This window comes from Ascaphus truei, chromosome 12 (genome assembly GCF_040206685.1).
Source record: "Ascaphus truei isolate aAscTru1 chromosome 12, aAscTru1.hap1, whole genome shotgun sequence".
Classification (NCBI taxonomy): domain Eukaryota; kingdom Metazoa; phylum Chordata; class Amphibia; order Anura; family Ascaphidae; genus Ascaphus; species Ascaphus truei.
The window spans coordinates 8532188-8551380 of NC_134494.1; the positions used below are offsets into that span (position 1 = coordinate 8532188).

The 19193-nt window shown below is 42.2% G+C and overlaps 1 protein-coding gene across 4 annotated transcripts in view; it reads right to left on the bottom strand.

Moving 5' to 3' along the window:
• LOC142463887 (tesmin-like) overlaps positions 1-19193 on the bottom strand; it is a 365821-nt gene that overhangs the window by 169335 nt on the left and 177293 nt on the right. The window lies entirely within an intron of this gene.

The following is a 19193-nucleotide window of genomic DNA, read 5'->3' on the forward strand; positions in this document are numbered from 1 at the left end:
GCTTCAGTGGCCAATAGCACTGTTGGTCACTCATCAGGAGCGCCCAGTTACACACCTTCCAGTTTTCTGCAATATAAGCAAAGTCGGCTTTCATAGCAATTTAAAAAAAAAAATATATATATATATATATATATATATATATATATATATATATATAGAGGAGAAAAAAACAGAAAACAGGCGCACTCATAGTGTAGTAAGGTTAACAATTTTATAAGGGACTGGATAAATTATGAACTTTACACTCACAAACGGAGAAGGGATAATCGCATGTATGAGATAAAATCTCAATCGCCAACAAATGATGCAGGAACTGGATAGCAGCTCCAGGTAGAAAGCCGTTGTGTTGCTAGGCAGGAAGAACCCGTTGTAGATGATCTTCCGTGTATCGAGGACAGGAATCAAACACCTCCTTGCTGTTCGAGCGTGACTCTCACCATAGAGAGCTTCCGGGTTAACCTTGTCAGTCACGGTACATGGGGAGTTTCCGGGTCAGCTTTCTCACCAACCGCGCAACACCCACTGCACTGGCAATAGGTCCCAAAAAAACAGGGATAACTGTCCGGTCTTTGTGAGCGAAAGTCCAACACAACAAAAAAGAACATATGAAGTAGCGCCTGTATATTATCCTGAATATCTGGCTGATAATAACAATAAAGAACTATTTTGCTATAGGCTAATTCAATGATACCTAACGGGGTGGTATAGTGGTTGCTGATAGCATATATGACAATATCTTCTAATCCCTAAGAAACTAAAACAAAATATTATAAAAATAGCATAACAATAAAATGATTTAATTAATGAATAAAAAAGGTTTTAAAGGAACCAAATGGAGAGACAGAGTCCAGTTCCAATGATTGATCCACACTGGGGTCTGCAGCCCGTTTGGAAGGATCACCAATCCCTAACAAAAATCTGTGAAAAGAAGAAAACAAACAGGCGCACACCTAGTGTATTAACGTTATAAAATATATTTCAGGAACATGTACTCAATCAAATGCCCACTCAAGGTATGGTAAAAACAACCATGTATGAGATGAAGTCCCTTACCCCTGATGAAGTCATTTTTGATGACGAAACGCGTAGGGCGTGGTCTAACCGTGTGGCTGACCCTCACATAATGAATACTATTGCAGCTGGGTGTGAGCTCCTGAGTCTCCCGCGGGTCATATTGGGCATACTCTATACTGGCATATAAGAACTTTTGAACTATTTGTATCCGGAGGTATACCATTGCCGGATACTCATGGGGAAAAGGTTCCGTTTCCGGTACATGCGGAGGAGCGACACAGGAGAACGCTGGGACCTCGTGGCGTGCCTTGAGGACTGCGTTGTTGGCAAATGAGAGCCAATCTCATACATGCTTGTTTTTACCATACCTTTGTGAGTGGGCATTTGATTGAGTATATGTTCCTGAAATATATTTTATAACGTTAATACACTAGGTGTGCGCCTCTTTGTTTTCTTCTTTTCTCATATATATATATATTTATATATATATATATATATATATATATATATATATATATATATATATATATGCAAGAAAAAGAGTGTATAAAGTAGTGCCACTCGTGAAACTAGTGTAAAATAATGTGATCCTACCAATTGCAATAATACAAAATACAAACAATCCTATAATAAATGATTACTACTAGATATAAAATAATATAATAATAACAAACTAGAATATACACTCTAATACATACATGAGTAATATACATGCACATACATATTATAATAATTAAATAATGAATAGTCCGAGTGTAAATGTCCAAACCCTAGATTAAGTCCTGATAGGTGAAGCAGGACAATGTACAGAATCCAGGGGTCCACGGCAGCTCTCAATTGGAAGAACCAATTCCAATACAGGATCTACTGTACTGTATAAGAACAAAAAGAAGACAGAGAGCGCACGCCCCATATTGTAATACTGTACATTTAATATAGTTAAGGGGATGGTGGAGGGATTAAAAACACTCACAAAGTATAAGTGAATAAAAAGCAATTTGTGATATAAATCACCACCGAGGCAGGCACCGTCTCGTGACACGTTAGCAGTCCAACAGGAATACTCGAACAATGCACCCGACAGCGTACGTACTCTGAATGATCAGTTGAAGTCCCCCACGCAATGAGGTATTGGAGTAGGCCTCAATACAGCATCATACATGCTTTGGCCGTAAAGCGTGCATGCGACGTGATGACGTAATGTCGTAATGTACGTCCCTGACATGTTTCGTCGCAATAATGCAACTTTATCAAAGGGACTGTTCGTGAACAGTGTTGGCTATACATATATACTGGAGTGTCTCAAATCTGATTGGTACATCAATTTGTAATAATTCCGCCCTTAAAAAGAGCACAATTATAATTGAAATCTGTATTAATTTAAACTCTAAAAAGAGAGAATAAACAGGACACCCCAACAATTTAATAGTGACATATTACAAACTACAATAATAACAATAACAACATTCAATAATAAAGAAAGACTAAGCCACTGTAAAATAATAAAATAATATTAATTAATATTCATATATGATAAAAAAGGCTAAAAATTAAGTACTTCAAATACCTCAATACATGTGTATCGATATACAATTATCATAAATTCATATTGAGTATTAAAACATAAAACCTAGCGATATCAACCCTAAATTTTCTATTTTCTGTGTGCATAGACATATATGCACATAATCATGCACAAACACAAATATTGCATGCGCAAATCATACATACAAACAACATGTATGCGCACACAGAAACAAGGTGTGGAAAGTATTGGCTGGACAGGATACAAATTGATGTATGGGAAAAGAAAAAGAGATGACAGGAAAGAAAAAGAAGGGAAAGGGAGAGGGAAAGAGGGAGGATGGGGGTGAAAAGAAAAAGGCAGGGGAGAGGGGGGAGGGAGGGGGGTGGGGAGTTAAAGGGGGAAAAAGGGGGGGAAAGGAGGGGGAGAAAAAATAATAAAAAGGGGAAAGGGAAGGGGAAGAATTAGAAAGAAAATGGGGAGTAAACAGAAATAAATAAGGGGGACAGAGAACGCAAATAGAGGGGATGGGGATGTACAGAAATTACAGGGAGTAAAACAGAGGGCACAGAACCAGAACCGAACCTACAGGCTCATACCAGAGTGCTGGTATCCAGACATTTATTTAGACCACCGGGGGTGAGTGTCCCCAACCGCTTGATCCAAAATTTCTCTCTTCGACACAAAGATTTAAAACGATCTCCTCCTAGAGCAGAAGGAGGAATGTGCTCAATACCCATAATGGTCAAGGAATCAGGATCCTTGTGATGTATACAAGTAAAATGTTTAGGTAGACTATGGTTAGTAACACCATTGATCACATTCCTCCTGTGCTCCAGGAACCTAGTGCTAAGGGATCGAGTGGTGCGGCCAACATATTGAAGGCCACAACCACATTGCAAGAGATAGACAACGAATGTACTCAGGCAGTTAATACTGCCCTTAACATCATATCGTACACTCTTCTGAAGGGAGACAAACTCCGATTTGGTAGTTAGGTGTTTACACGTGATGCAGCGGCCCCTACCACATCTATGGTTACCCATTTGGCCCAGAGATGTGGCACTGGCAGCTGCAGCAGTAGGTCTCAATTTACTCGGAGCTAGAGTATTCTTAATGTTTTGTGCCTTCCTATAGACAATAGGTATTTTCTCTGGAAGTATGTTGCCTAAATGTGGATCGCACTTTAAGATGCTCCAGTGGGTATTAAGAATACCCTGCATGGATCTATAGGATTGGTTAAAGGTGGTAATAAACCTTGAAACCCCATCAGTATTGACTGATCCACTCCTAAGAGTGTTGTAGCTTATATGTTTATTAGTGGAGCATTTTCTAAGTGATGTAGATCTATCAGAGGCCCTCACCTTGCTGAAAGAGTCACAAACAAGACCGGGATCATATCCCTTCAACAAAAATTATTGCTCAGATCTTTCGATTGACATATAAAGTCACTTTCCCTGGAACAGTTTCTTTTAAGACGATGAAACTGTCCCAGGGGAATGCTTTTGAGCCATTGTGCATGATGATTACTAGATGCATGAACGTAATTGTTAACTGCGACGGATTTGAAATGTGTGGTAGTAATGATGTTACCCTCTTGGTCTGAGGTTAAAACAAGATCCAGAAAAACCACAGATTTAGGACTAATGTCGAATGTAAATTTCAAACCCATCATTATGATTCAAGGAACCCAGGACATCGGAAAAAACTGTGACATCACCCTCCCAAATAATAATAATATCATCGATGAAGCGGCCATAGTATACGAGGCCGGCCCCCAGCTCCAAATTTTGCCAGACAGATGTTTCCTCCCAATATCCCATGAAGAGATTGGCATGGCTGGGGGCAAACCTCGTACCTATGGCCGTTCCACAGATTTTCAAATAAAAAGAATCCTCAAAAGAAAAATAATTGTGAGTTAGTATAAACATAATACTTTCCAATAAAAAATTCTTGTGAATGGGGGGAATAAAGGAATCCATGCTCAGCCAGAAGTCAATGGCTTTGATCCCCCTGGAATGATCTATGGACGTGTACAATGATGACACGTTACATGTCGCCCATAAATAACTGGGCTTCCATTTAAACTTGGAGATTGAGTCGATGACATGTAGCGTATCCCGAATATGTGACCATGAGCTTTGCTATAAAGGGTTGAAGATAATAATCAACATATTGGGATAGGCCAGATGTCATCGACTCAATCCCCGAGATAATAGGTCTTCCAGGGGGATCCACCAGGGACTTGTGGACTTTGGGCAAATGATAAAATATAGGAGTGCGGGGGTGATCAGAATAAAGAAATTTAAATTCATATTTTGTTAAAACACCCTCTTCCAAGGCTGAAGTCAGGTGTTGTTTGAAAATCACCTGAAACCGTGATGTGGGATCATCTGGCAAGGGGGAATAGGAGGCAGTGTCACCCAGGAGTCGATGGGCCTCTGACAATTAGGCCGATCTATCCTGGATGACAATGCCCCCACCCGTGTCAGCCTGTCTAATGACGATGTCCCGATTGTTCTTCAAATCACAAAGTGCATCCAATTCGCCTTTAGATAGATTCTGATTGAATCTATAAGGTTTTTTGCACAATGACTCAAAATCTTTTAATACTAGATTGTAGAATGCATGAATGTATCCTCCCTTAGATTGATAGGGAGAAAACAGCGACATCGGCCTGAATGGAGAATGCATAATAGTTGCATCCCCATCCAGATCCACATCCAATGTATGCATAGAATGCACAGAAAGATCAAATTTATCAAGAGCATTGTTGATGGAACCCGGTGTTCCCTCTGACTGAATCAGCAAGTCTGTAAGGGAACTCCCCACCTCCCCGCCTCCCTCCCCCCCTCTGCCCTGCCTTTTTCTTTTCACCCTCCATCCTCCCTCTTTCCCTCTCCCTTTCCCTTCTTTTTCTTTCCTGTCATCTCTTTTTCTTTTCCCATACATCAATTTTTATCCTGTCCAGCCAATACTTTCCACACCTTGTTTCTGTGTGCGCATACATGTTGTTTGTATGTATGATTTGCGCATGCAATATTTGTGTTTGTGCATGATTATGTGCATATATGTCTATGCACACAGAAAATAGAAAATGTAGGGTTGATATCGCTAGGTTTTATGTTTTATTACTCAATATGAATTTATGATAATTGTATATCTATACACATGTATTGAGGTATTTGGAGTACTTCATTTTTAGCCTTTTTATCATATATGAATATTAATTAATATTATTTTATCATTTTACAGTTGCTTAGTCTTTCTTTATTATTGAATGTTGTTATTGTTATTATGGTAGTTTGTAATATGTCACTATTGAATTGTTGGGGTGTCCTGTTTATTCTCTCTTTTTAGAGTTTAAATTAATACAGATTTCAATTATAATTGTGCTCTTTTTAAGGGCGGAATTATTACAAATTGATGTACCAATCAGATTTGAGACACTCCAGTATATAGGTATAGCCAACACTGTTCACGAACAATCCCTTTGATAAAGTTGCATTATTGTGACTAAACGCGTCAGGGACGTACATTATGACATTACGTCATCACGTCGCATGCACGCTTTACGGCCAAAGCGTGTATGATGCTGTATTGAGGCCTACTCCAATACCATATTGCGTGGAGGACTTCAACTGATCATTCAGAGGACGAACGCTGTCGGGTGCATTGTTCGAGTATTCCTGTTGGACTGCTAACGTGTCACGAGACGGTGCCTGCCTCGGTGGTTATTTATATCACAAATTGCTTTTTATTCACTTATACTTTGTGAGTGTTTTTAATCCCTCCACCATCCCCTTCCCTATATTAAATATACAGTATTACACTATGGGGCGTGCGCTCTCTGTCTTCTTTTTGTTTATATATATATATATATATATATATATATATATATATATATATATATAGTGGGTAAAAAAAGTTATGGTGGGTAAAAAAAGTGACAAAAACCATCCACAGCAAAGCATATAGCAAATGGAAATATTACTATACAGGCATACCTCGCTTTAAGGACACTCACTTTAAGTACACTCGCGAGTAAGTACATATCGCCCAATAGGCAAACGGCAGCTCGCGCATGCGCCTGTCAGCACGTCCTGAACAGCAATATCGGCTCCCTCCCTGTACCAAAGCTGTGCGCAAGCAGGGAGATTATAGAGCCTGTTACAAAGGCGTTATTTACATCCGTTGTGCACGTATATGACGATTGCAGTACAATACATGCATCGATAAGTGGGAAAAAGTAGTGCTTCACTTTAAGTACATTTTCGCTTTACATACATGCTCCGGTCCCATTGCGTATGTTAATGTGGGGTATGCCTGTATGCTCTTTTGCATGTCTTAGGCAAGTCTGCAACCCCATCTTTCACCATTATCACCCAGCCCACAGCACTTCCACTAGGGACTCATATCTTTTAGCACACAGAACACAGGACACAATATATTTTATTAAATGGGTATAGTTTAATACGTTTATATATATTGTTAACCGATATATGAACTGAGGGATTTTCTAAGTCATGGATACCTTACTAGCCTATTTGGTAGCCAAGGGGTGTGTTTTAGGACATACTAACTCCTTAGTGGACACCTAGTCATAGGAACAATTACTAACTACCCATTTGGGCTATAAGGTGGTTAATATCTTGTAAAATATTAATGTTACAGTATATGTTTGTTAGGACCAGTAGGTCAGGCCAGAATCTACACTTGTGTTAAGCTTCCATTTTGTCTGATCATAACTAGTTAAGATTCTGTAGTCAGCCTTTTGCTGAAATATAATTCCTAAATGCACTCAGTTTCTGCCAAATTGCATTTCCTTTCTTCCTGCTCAGGATATTGCTAAGATACTTTTTGTATGGACAGTCTCCTGCTGTTTTAGTTAGAATACAATAAACTGGTTCTAAGCAAGAAGCAAAATAGTGTAATATAGTTGCTAAAGACTCAAGGTCTCTTTTGATAACAGACAATGAATAAGCTATGTATTCAGACATTGCTTGTATTGGGAGAGACATGTCCCAAAAATCATGCCACTAATATGTCCTGCCCCTAAATCATATCTCTAATCAAAGCTACGCCCAAGACACACCTAGGATACGCCTATGTTATGCCTATGTTACGCCTATGTTACGCCTATGTTACGCCTCTAACTAATATCTTATTTTTTCTGTATAAAAGTCATTACCCTATGAGTAATAAATTGAGACAAAGGATTTGAAACCTGGCTTGCGTTACGTTTCATTTCTTTCGTCTACCAGGCCTGAAAGTTCACCAAAGATCAAAGATAACAGTTGTAGGGCGTGAAAGCTTCCCGGGGAAGTCTGCTGCAAACGGTGCAGATGGTGTATCCAGTCACAGGGCCTTCAGCTTTAAGCCTAGGCGAGGAATAATGGTTTTCCTTCAGTTTTGGTGTCAGAGTTGGGGATTCACAGAGGCGGCAAGTGAGTATATGTGATTTTTACATTGTCTCACCCCCCCCCCCCTCTGGGAATTGAAAAGACCTAAATTGTGACTGAAGAATTGGGTTAGAGTCCCTTTTAAACAGAATTTTTGGTTAGAGTCCAGAAAATTTTGTGCACGACTGAACTGTTATCTCTGATCTAGCTGAACGACCATTGTATATTGTGTAAATATAAATATTGCAATTATTTGTCATAATTTAGCTGTTTTTCTTTAAGCTACTAATGGGTGCTTACATGAGAAAGAATGACTCTGGAGGGAAGCCTAGGAATGCACAAGTTTTTAAATGCGAGTGTAAATCTGGTCGGACTCCTGAGGAATTTGTTGCTCAGAAAGCTAGTGATTATTATTGTAACCCGTTTTATCGAATATGCAGAAGGTTGTTCTCGGCATGAAAATAAATAAGGCAATGTATTTACAAGGCAGAGGGCAGAATAGACAGAGATCATATGCTGGTCTCAGAAATCAATCAGGAAGAATAGCTCAGAATAATGGTGTCTGTTTTAATTGTGGTGGTTTTGGTCATTGGCAGAGTGTGCCACTATCAGTCAGAAGCAGGGAAGTGCTGCTTCACCCGTGGGGGCTCAGAGTGCAAGTCTCTGTAAAAAAAAAAAAACACCGCTACCTTATGGAAAAGAGTTTGTTTGTAACCCTGATGAATATTTCCTGAATGATTTCTTGTGTGAAAGATACTGTGGGTCATGCTGATTATCATGTGTGTACAAAAAATATGAATATTAGTTGCTCATGATGAAATCTAAATTTTAAAAGGTTTTTAAAAAAAAGGTGTACACCAAATATAGAGAGGAATACCTCACAACAAAAGGGGAGTATACTCAGCTCTGTCCCTGGTTATAGTTTGAAAGGTTTATTCGTCCTGGCCAGGCGGATACTTTTTAAACCGGACACATTTCTTTTTGTTTGTGGTATTTCTATCTTAATAAAAGGAGGGGCACATCCTCTCCCTTACAGTTTAAAGAATGCGAAGCATTCACATTAAAATTAACAAGCTCGGGGGAAGCAAGGAGCATGGAAGCTTAACCTGATAGCTCCGTGCCTCACTCCCTGTTTTTCTAAAAAAACGAACAACAAAACTGGCAATACTTTAATAAAAACACCACCTTATAACAGCTAAACATCCAGGATGTCCAAGAAGATAGCTAAAACCCCCAAGAAGAAGGGGCTCCCAGGGTATTTTGGCGGAGGTAAATCGAGCAGAGCCACGACAGCAATGGCGCCCACCTCCCGCACAGGATCAGAATCGGAGATACCGGTGATGATCAAGGTCTCCTACCTGTAAGACGCTGTGATTTCGAACGACTATACACAGACTTAAAATCCATGCTGTAGGCCAAAATCAGAGCCCTGGGAAAGGAGGTAGGGAGTCTGGGGGCAAGAACGCAGGAGCTCGAGGTTAAGGTGGATGCTAACGCTAAGGTGGGCCTGCGCAATACAAAAAAAACAGCGGACCTTCAGGCACAAATTAACGAATTAAAAGACAGACAAGAGGACGCGGAAAACCGCGACCGACGAAATAATGTCCGTCTACGAGGAGTCCCAGAAAATGTGTGGGACTGTGAGGAGTTCGTGGCGCGGTGGCTCCCCCATATGTGCCCGGACTCCCCGCAAAATAAACTGGGAATGGATAGGTGCCATCGGGCGCTCCGGTCCAAGCCGCAACCGACAGAACAACCGCGAGATATTATAGTGCGGCTCCATCACTATAACACACGGGAAGCGGTGCTGTAACACGCGAGGAATGCACCCCTTAAAGAATTCGAGGGCACTAAAATAGCGGTGTTCCAAGACATAGCCCCAACTACATTAGCCAGGCGAAGAGAGCTGTGGCCCATAACTAAACGACTCAGGGATAAGGCCATCCGCTACCGATGGCTACTCCCTCTCAGGCTGATGGTGATTAAAAATGGCCGCCCAATCAGTATGAAAATCCCAGGAGAAGGTGAGGCGTTCCTGAAGAAACTGGGGCTGCGACTGACCCCCACGGTCTCCGAGACGGAGGAGGCGGCCCCGGGCTCATCTTGGACCACGGTCGGAAGCACAGCCGAGGAAGGGGCTATTCAAGGCTGAGGAAACACAGAAATACTATGTTCCACCACAGTTTCTACTCTAATAAAGTTGACAGTTCGTTGTTCAAAAAGTTAGGAAATATACACCTTTGCCCTGGACTATTGTATTTCGCAACCTCCCCCTAACATACAGTAGACGCTTATTCCAACATTTGCCTTAAACTAGCCGGGTTACATTCAGGGTATGTGCTGGGTATGTTCTGGGCTAGTTTGAGGCACGTTTAAGGCATTTCTGCATTGACTAACGACCCATGGGATTAACACAGCAGGGATCCCTGGCATTCCAATTCAGTTTGAATGGGACTGCCAGGGACCCCCGCTGTTAATCTGATAGGCCATTAATCAATGCAAAAATGCTGGGGCTAGTTTAAGGAAATGTATTCAGAATGTACCTGGGTGTACCTGGGTCTTTTGGGGAATTGCCACTGTTTTTTGTTAGAATAATCGCTGCCTCTACTGTAGATGGTGGATGTCGCATACCCGGGACGTTGGGATCCTGTTAAAAAATCTATTGGACTTACCTCGTGGAGGTGGCATGGCACTCAAGATGGTGGAGACAGCACAGGCAGCGTGGAACGCAGAACCAGGAAGGCGGGAAGATCGGGTTGAGCGGGAAGCGATGTAGATGAAGCATCCGCCTCGGTGAGTTGCCAAATCCAAAATGGCGTCCAGTGGAAATACGTCACCGGAAGGGGCGGGACCCGGAGCGGCCATCTTGGAGGTGGCGAGGACCAGAGGAAACGCTGGCAGTGACGTCATTCTGAAGAGCCGGAAGCAACAGCGCCGGCAAGTAAGGGAATGGCCATCGGGAGGAAGGGACCACCGGGAGATGATAAGACCCCAGACATCTGCACACAGGCCAGGAAGCCGGAAAATGATGGCGACGGAGCATCACACAGGGATCGGCACGGACTGCGCCGGAGGAAATTAAAAGAAACTTTTGTGGACGTAACTTATTACGGATCAAAGGGGGGCAGCGGAGAGAGGGAGCGAACAGATAGAGAGGAAGATAAGAGGGGCACGGGTAGCGCAGATATGGGGGCAACATAGAGGAGGGGGGGGAAGTGGGGCGAGAAGCAAGGAGGGGGAAGTGTAATAGGACAAGACAGGATGGGGTAAGTAGGTTAAGTAGGGGGTTTAGGGTAAGTGGTTAGAACGAGAGAAGCAGTAGGTAGATGGGTTGGAGGAAAGATCAGAGAGGGGAGGAGTAGGGAGGAGAAGTAGAGAGGAGTAGGTAGGTCGTCGGGAAAGGAGGGGGATGTGATATATTGGAAGGCAAGAGTAGGTTAGCTTAAGAGAATGGTCTATAGAAGTGCTGGAGAGGGATGAGGGATGGAGAAGAGATTAAATAAGAGAAAGACAGAGGTGAGAAGGCAATACACACACGGGAAGATAGAGGGGAGGGAGGGAGCGAGAACAGGAAGGAGATCAAAAGGCCTCATGTCACCAATATATACTTGATTCCGGTGTAGTTAAATAACCAGATGCAGTTCAGCTCTGTGTGCGGTGCTCCCGCTCACAGAGATCAACAGACACAGAAAGTGGAGAGGTACGTAGGACCAGGCCAAGCAAAGTCTCTTGGGAGGGTGTTTCAGTGAGGGAGGGAGGAGGGCAGGGGGGCGGGAGTACCTAGCCGCCTACACTGAGTACCCAAGGGCATTGGTCTCACAGCCGGGGTACTGGTACCAAGGTTCTGAGATCATTGTTTATATGTTTTGCTTATGTTTGTCTAGATGTTCCCCTCCCCCCCTTTCGTATCTCCCCCCCCATAGCGCACCAACCTACAGGAAGAGGGAGACCTGCAGATACCCAGCAGCAGATGGGGTATGTGGACCAAAAAATGACACAGATGATCCTGCCAACGGAGCACACCATTCCCATAGACAAGATGAGTAATGAGTTAATAATGATAACACATAATGTTAAAGGGTTTAACAGCCCGGTTAAACGTAGAATCGCATTTAAAGAATATAACCGCCTGAAAGCCGATATAATTTTTCTACAAGAAACCCACTTTTCACGCTCCAATCACCCGAAATATCTAGACAAAAATTACAGAACATTCTATTTGGCCTCAATCAAGGCAAAGAAAAGAGGGGTGGCTATCTTAACACACAATAACCTAGCGCTAGATATAAATAAATACTATGCGGACCCAGAAGGTAGATACATTATCCTTACGGGGATGATACAAAGTCAACCTCTGACATTAGCATCAGTCTACGCCCCATGCGAAACGAGCTCTGCATTCTTCACTCAATTCTTTAATAAATTACACAATGTCGCGAAGGGACATATCTTTATAGCAGGCGATCTTAACCGCACATTAGACCCTGACCTAGACAGATGTACAAGACCTAACCCATCCCACAAACAGGACGTACTAACTATACATAAAGGCATGCAAGACTGTCAACTGATAGATATCTGGCGGGAACAACATCCCAATGCACGAGAATATACTTTTTTTTCCCACCCACACAATCGTTACAGTCGGATAGATTACCTTCTGGTATCAAATAGAGTGGTTCCAGTGGTAGGGCACACAGAGATCCATGGAATCTCGTGGTCCGACCATGAACCGGTAGAGCTGCGGTGCACAATAGATGCCTTAGACAGACCTAGAGCAAACTGGAAGCTCAACGAGCTCCTCCTTAAATGCCCCGTAACTGCAAACGAAATTGGTGAGCGAATCAAAGAATATTTTCAGGACAACAAAGGCAGTGTGACGGCTCAGTCCACGCTCTGGGAGGCCCATAAAGCTACCATGAGGGGGGTGTTGATGAACATAGCAGGCAAAAGAAAGACAGCGAAAGAGGCGAAAACACAAAATTCATAAGGATAGGTTGGTTTGGAAAGAACTGAGCGACACTAAAATTAAACTTAACCTGGTGCTGTCCTCTCAGGCCGAGAAGGAGTTGGCATGGTCAAAGCGCAGATTCTATGAGAAAGCCAACAAGCCAGATACCTTACTAGCCAATAAGCTCCGAAACAAGCTTCCAAATTTCCGCATAGCATCCATCAAATCTCAGGGGGGGACCTTACTTCCGATCCTAGACAAATAGTGGAGGTGTTTAAGAATTATTACGCTACACTATATGACGGAGATAAGGTCAGCACACACAAAAGACCGCAGCAACTCTGAACAAATTTCAAAAAGAGGCAAATTTACCTACCTTGAGCAGGGAGGATAGGGAAGCACTCCAGGGCGACTTCACCCTCGAGGAAGTATCAGAGGTAATGAAATCCCTTAAACCCGCTAAAGCCCCTGGACCAGACGGATTTTCAAATTTATATTATAAAAAATATGTCAAGATTCTGGCTCCCCACTTGCTGGCTCTATTTAATGGGATTCTAGCAGGTGCGCCCCTCCCGGCGCAGATGCTCCAGGCGTCTATCTCTGTGATCCACAAACCCGGTAAGGACCCGGCAGACGTCAAGAGCTGCCGGCCAATATCCCTGATCAATTCAGACGTTAAAATCTTGTCAAAATTAATAGCTAACAGGGTGGGCATTGTCCTTCCGGAGCTAATTCATCCGGATCAAGTAGCCTTTATTGGGGGCAGGCAGGCGGCAGACAATACCAGGCGGATCGTAGTTTTGATTGATCTGGCAAAAAAGAAAAATATTCCGTCTATGTTATTGAGTCTGGACGCCGAAAAGGCCTTTGATAGGATTGATTGGCCCTTCCGGATCAAGTAGCCTTTATTGGGGGCAGGCAGGCGGCAGACAATACCAGGCGGATCGTAGTTTTGATTGATCTGGCAAAAAAGAAAAATATTCCGTCTATGTTATTGAGTCTGGACGCCGAAAAGGCCTTTGATAGGATTGATTGGCCCTTCCTCAGAGAGACGCTGGGAGCATTTGGGTTCGAGGGGCGCCTCCTAGAGGCAATACTAGCCCTTTACAATGGTCCCACTGCAAGGGTGCGACACCAAGGCTTCCCCTCGGAGGTATTTAACATCCGTAGCAGGACAAGACAAGGATACCCACTTTCACCGTTGTTATTTGCTCTCTGCATAGAACCTCTAGCGGCTCATATCAGAGCAAACCCAGATATAACAGGGATAGATTTAGGGGAGCAGAAACATAAAGTAGCGTTATACACAGATGATGTAATCTTGACATTGTCAAATCCCCTCACCTCCTTGCCCAACGTCTTTGCGATCTTAGGGACTTTCAGCTTGGTGTCGGGGTTTAAAATTAACCAGGCCAAGTCTATCCAAACCGGTCGAAAAATTGATAGAGCTCAATTTCAATTTTAAATGGCAACCCTCTGCTATCAAATATTTAGGGGTATATATCACAAAGGACTACAACACATTATACAAAGCAAATTTCCCCAGAATGATGAAGAAACTGAAGGAGGATCTCAGGGTTTGGGCGGGCTATGGCATATCATGGTTTGGGCGGATCAACAGCGTTAAAATGAACCTGTTGCCTAAATTGCTATATCTGTTTCAAGCCCTCCCAATACCTCTTGTTCGGGCTGAGGTCCTCATGCTCCAGGCTCACATTATTCAATTTATTTGGAATAAAAAAAGCCCACGAATTGCGAAAAACATACTGACAAGGCCAGTAATAAGAGGAGGGTTATCGGTACCTTGCTTGATGGCATATTATAAGGCAGCGCAATTATGCCAAATTATCCAGTGGCACTCGAACACAGCAAAAATAAGATGGGTGGCCCTAGAAACAGAATGTTGCGCACCAGTAAAACTACATGACCTGATCTGGCTTCCAAAACAGTGTAAGAAATCAATAGGGTCGCCACTCTGTGCAATTGTGAACTCGCTAGCGGTCTGGGAGTCAGCTAAATTGACCACACGGCAGTCTTTGATGACCCTCCTGGTGGGGAATCCGGATTTTGCTCCAGGGCTGTTAGGTGACAAATTTGTAAAATGGACGCAGGCGGGATATTTAAGATTAAAGGACCTGGAAGGAAGGAAATTTATCAAGACGTTCGATATGATTAAGGATGAGAAAAAGCTACCCAACACAGAATTATTTAGATTCCTCCAGGTCAGGGCATTCTATAATAAATTCCCGGTTCGTCCAGCACGGACAAATTTCGAACAGCTGTGTTCCAGAGAGACGGACACAAGGGGACTAACTTCACAGATGTATAGGGAGGTGATCTGTCCGAAGACTTCTGACGCCCCCTGACTGAAATACATGCGACAGTTGGAGACAGATTTAGGGGAGACGCTAGAGGACGAGGAATGGGACCAAATATTACAGGCAGCAACCAAAAGCTCAATATGTGCCATGTTAAAGGCGAACGCATATAAAGTCCTAATGCGGTGGTACCATACCCCATTGAAATTATCTAAATTTATCGAGGGCTATTCCCCGCTCTGTCCAAAAAAGTGCGGGGAAATTGCTGATTTAAAACATATGCTATGGTCTTGCCCGAAGGTGGTCCCGATTTGGGAATCTATTAGGGAATGGCTAGAGAGGATCCTCAACTTGGGGGTCCCCCTGGACCCGTGGCTGTTCCTAGTTGGCAGACGGCCTCAGGGCGTGTCCAACGCGACACTCAAATTGGTTGCGCATTTCGCAACCGCCACGAGGTATGAGATCGCAGCAGTATGGAGACAACAGGAATTACCCACTATATCCAAAATCAGGAACAGAATTTGGCATGTCTGCCAGATGGAACAGTTGACGAGTTGGATCAACGACTCTGGCCCCAAATTTCTAAAAGTATGGGCCCCATGGCTGGCCCAAACAGACATCCCGGGGGTGGACGCCGCCACAATTTTGAACTAATACCTATAAATGCGTTCTCCTTGGACAGAGCAGACCCGACTTGAAGTTGACATAGAGACAGAGAATGTAGAGCAATATAAGCATCCACAACAATCCTAGCGAATCCACAGATCAAAATGCAGTTTCTCCGATCAGATGTAGCAGTTCCAGGTGTCCCCCCCCTCCCCCGGTCTGATCCCAACACCCTACTGTGTCCCACCCCAGTTTTGTCCGTCCTGTCTGTCTTAGTGGTGTGGTTTACCCGTGGTTCGTTAAGTCTGTCTAATGTCTTGTCTAAGTGTCACTGTTTGGATGACAAAATTGTGTATTCTGTTACGTATGCTAATTGGTGGTGATATTATGTATGCACTGTAATACCAAATAAAAATGAGAGTTATAAAAAAAATTTAACTAGCTCTGTGCTTAAGCAGTTTATTTATAAGAACAAGGTAATGTAGAACTGTCTTCTTATCCGTAAAGCAGTAAGATAACACATTTCAATTTTATTTCTACAGGATTAAGATATGTTTGGGAATGTTTTTGTTTAAAAATGCTGGTAAGAGATCACAAACACTGTTTGAATTAATATATTGTATTATATATGTATATAACGCCAATAATGTACATAGCGCTTCAAAGGAGGGTGTCCGTGGTGGCAGATGCTGCGGGGAGGTTGAGTGGTGTGAGCGGAGTGTGGTGATATCTGTCTTTAGCAGCATGGAGGTCATCAGTTATTTTAGTGAGAATTGTCTCCGTTAAATAAGCAGTGTAGAAGCCATACAAGACAGGGAGGGTCAAGCTTGCTGGTTTTTTTTAGTCATGGTATAACTGTTGCATGTTTGAAGATATTTTGTTTAGTTTAAGAGAGGGCATAGTTAAAACGGGATAGTATAAAATTGTATTGATGGAAGTTTGCAGGAATGTGAGATTTCTTTCAGAAGGCATTCAGGGGAATGAGTGAAAGAATGTTGCATGCTCTTGTAGGCATAGATTTGATGTTTATAAGTAATTTGAAATATTCCCGTTATTTAATTTTTGAAAGCCCATACAAAATGCAGTTTTAGGACAGCGTGGAAAGCTTCATATTTAACATTAAACTAATGTTACAATCCCCTGCGCGAGGATGAATCAGGCAGTTAAGATGAATTAGACAGAGAAACCCGTTGTCTGCTATCTGTACTTTGAGGTTTCTGGTGAAAGGCCTGGAATGACTGGCTGTTTGCCCAGAAAGAAAAAAAAAAAAAAGCGTTTTGAAAATTATTATTTATTTTTTTTAAAGTCAGAGTGTCTTTAAAAGTTAATGCTGGCCGTGTGATCAGCACTTTGCAAAGAGTTCAAAATTATTTGTCTATTTTAAAAGGAAATCTTTTGTTCAGGATTTCACTTATATTTACAGGTTTTCCTTTGTTAATGCCACAGTTGTTAAAAGACCTACTGCAGGCTTTTTCTTTTAACACAAGCAGTAAATATTTTTATAGTCACTACACATACAAATCTATTTACCAGTTTAATTTTGCTATATATCAAGCAACCTGTTTTCATAACTATTTTTGTTCACATAATTATATAAGATAATATATGAACAAAAGAGGGGAGATACATAGGTTATTGAAGGACTCTCTGAAATCCCTATAGAGGTCCAGAACTTGATATGTTGTAAATAATACACAATGCACAGCAGGTTCAGAATTTATTATAGCAATGTTAACTCCAAGGGCTCATGCAGTAATAAAAGTTGCTGCCATACTAACAGGGCTGACAGGCCCCTGGTAAAAAATAATAATACCTTTGCAGATGTCACAGCAAAGCAGGTAGCAAGCCGTCCCTATGTTGAGGGATATATCATATCTGCCAAATTTATCATTTTGTAACCATTTATTCGTTTTTGGGTATGTCCTGGACATAGAGTTATAGGACAGGGGATATATAATTGCATAAGTGAACAGGGTATATATTATATACAGGGCATTTCACATTTTTTTAGCAGAATAGTTACAGTGGAGTGTTTGAGGTGAAAGCCAGGAGTGACTGTGGGTGTGGGACAATAGCCATGAGTGCAGGCTGTTGGGATGCTTGATTTGTGGGGCGAGTTTTAAGGTTAGTTAGTATTAAATGACTAAAAGGTTGACACCATTTGCATCAGAGAAAATGGCAGATGGCAGTTACTGCACCGACACACTTTATTCGAGCAAATACCCAGTATGTACCTGGCAGATACCTGGAATGCGCCGCTCCTCACCTCTGACAAGCCCCGTTGCGTTTGCCTTCCCAGCCTGGGTTCATGCCTGGCTGACGGGCGGCTGATCTGTTAAATGATAATGATTAGGATTTAATAGGCTGCAATGCTTCGCGTGTCTACCAGATGGCATAAATTCATGAATTGTAATGCAGTATATATATATATACTGTGCAGTATTGCAGCCAGCGGGAATAAAATGCTTCAATCCCTGCCTGAAAATACCTCAATGCACTCGGGCAGAAAACAGTCACAAACCTCAATACACCCGGGTATACCCGAATTCGTGGGACTAGCCGAGCTCGAATAAAGTGTGTCGCCAGTGTAGGTATGAATGAGAGTAAGTGTGTATTGGGAGAAGAGAGATTGATTTGTAGTTTGAGACAGTGTTTTTGTCCCCATTTTTGAAGATTGGGACAACTCTCGCAGTTTTCCAGGTCTTAGGGATATGGCCTGCAGACAGGATAGAGTGGATTATGGAAGCAATTGGTTTGGCACAGGCTGAGGTACCATGTTTTAGGAACTTGGATTGTAGCAAAGTCAAGTCCACATTGGTTGCTTAGTTTGAAATTTGAGGAGCGTTAATAGGGAATATCTCTGTTTAATATGTGGATGCTAATAATAGTAGTAACCATATTAATACAAGAATTTATTTCTAGGTATAAATTCTCTCCCTATGAGACATTTATGGGATGAGTTATGACCATCAGTAGTTCAAAATACCGAATTAAGGACCATGATATTGGTAATAAAACAATTAAAATAAAATAAGGGGTATTGCCGCTCGCCAAAATGTCTGAGGAGTATATACATATAGATAAGGGGTGCATACGGGAAATAGGTACATATGTCAACACAGGGGAGGGTTAAGGGTAACCCAAAAGAGATCCTATTTGCACTCCCTTATACTATTAAATGGCTGGGAAAGATTCAATCCCTGGGTGAAAAACCCATACACCATTTAGTGAAATATAAAAACACTTTTATTAAACATTTATGCAAAGATTTCTACAAATATTAAAAGAAACAGGGAGTGGGTGCAGGGAGTGGAATGAGCTGTATAAATCTGTATAGTGCGCTGTATACACACAGTTAGCAACTGTAATTGCTGTTG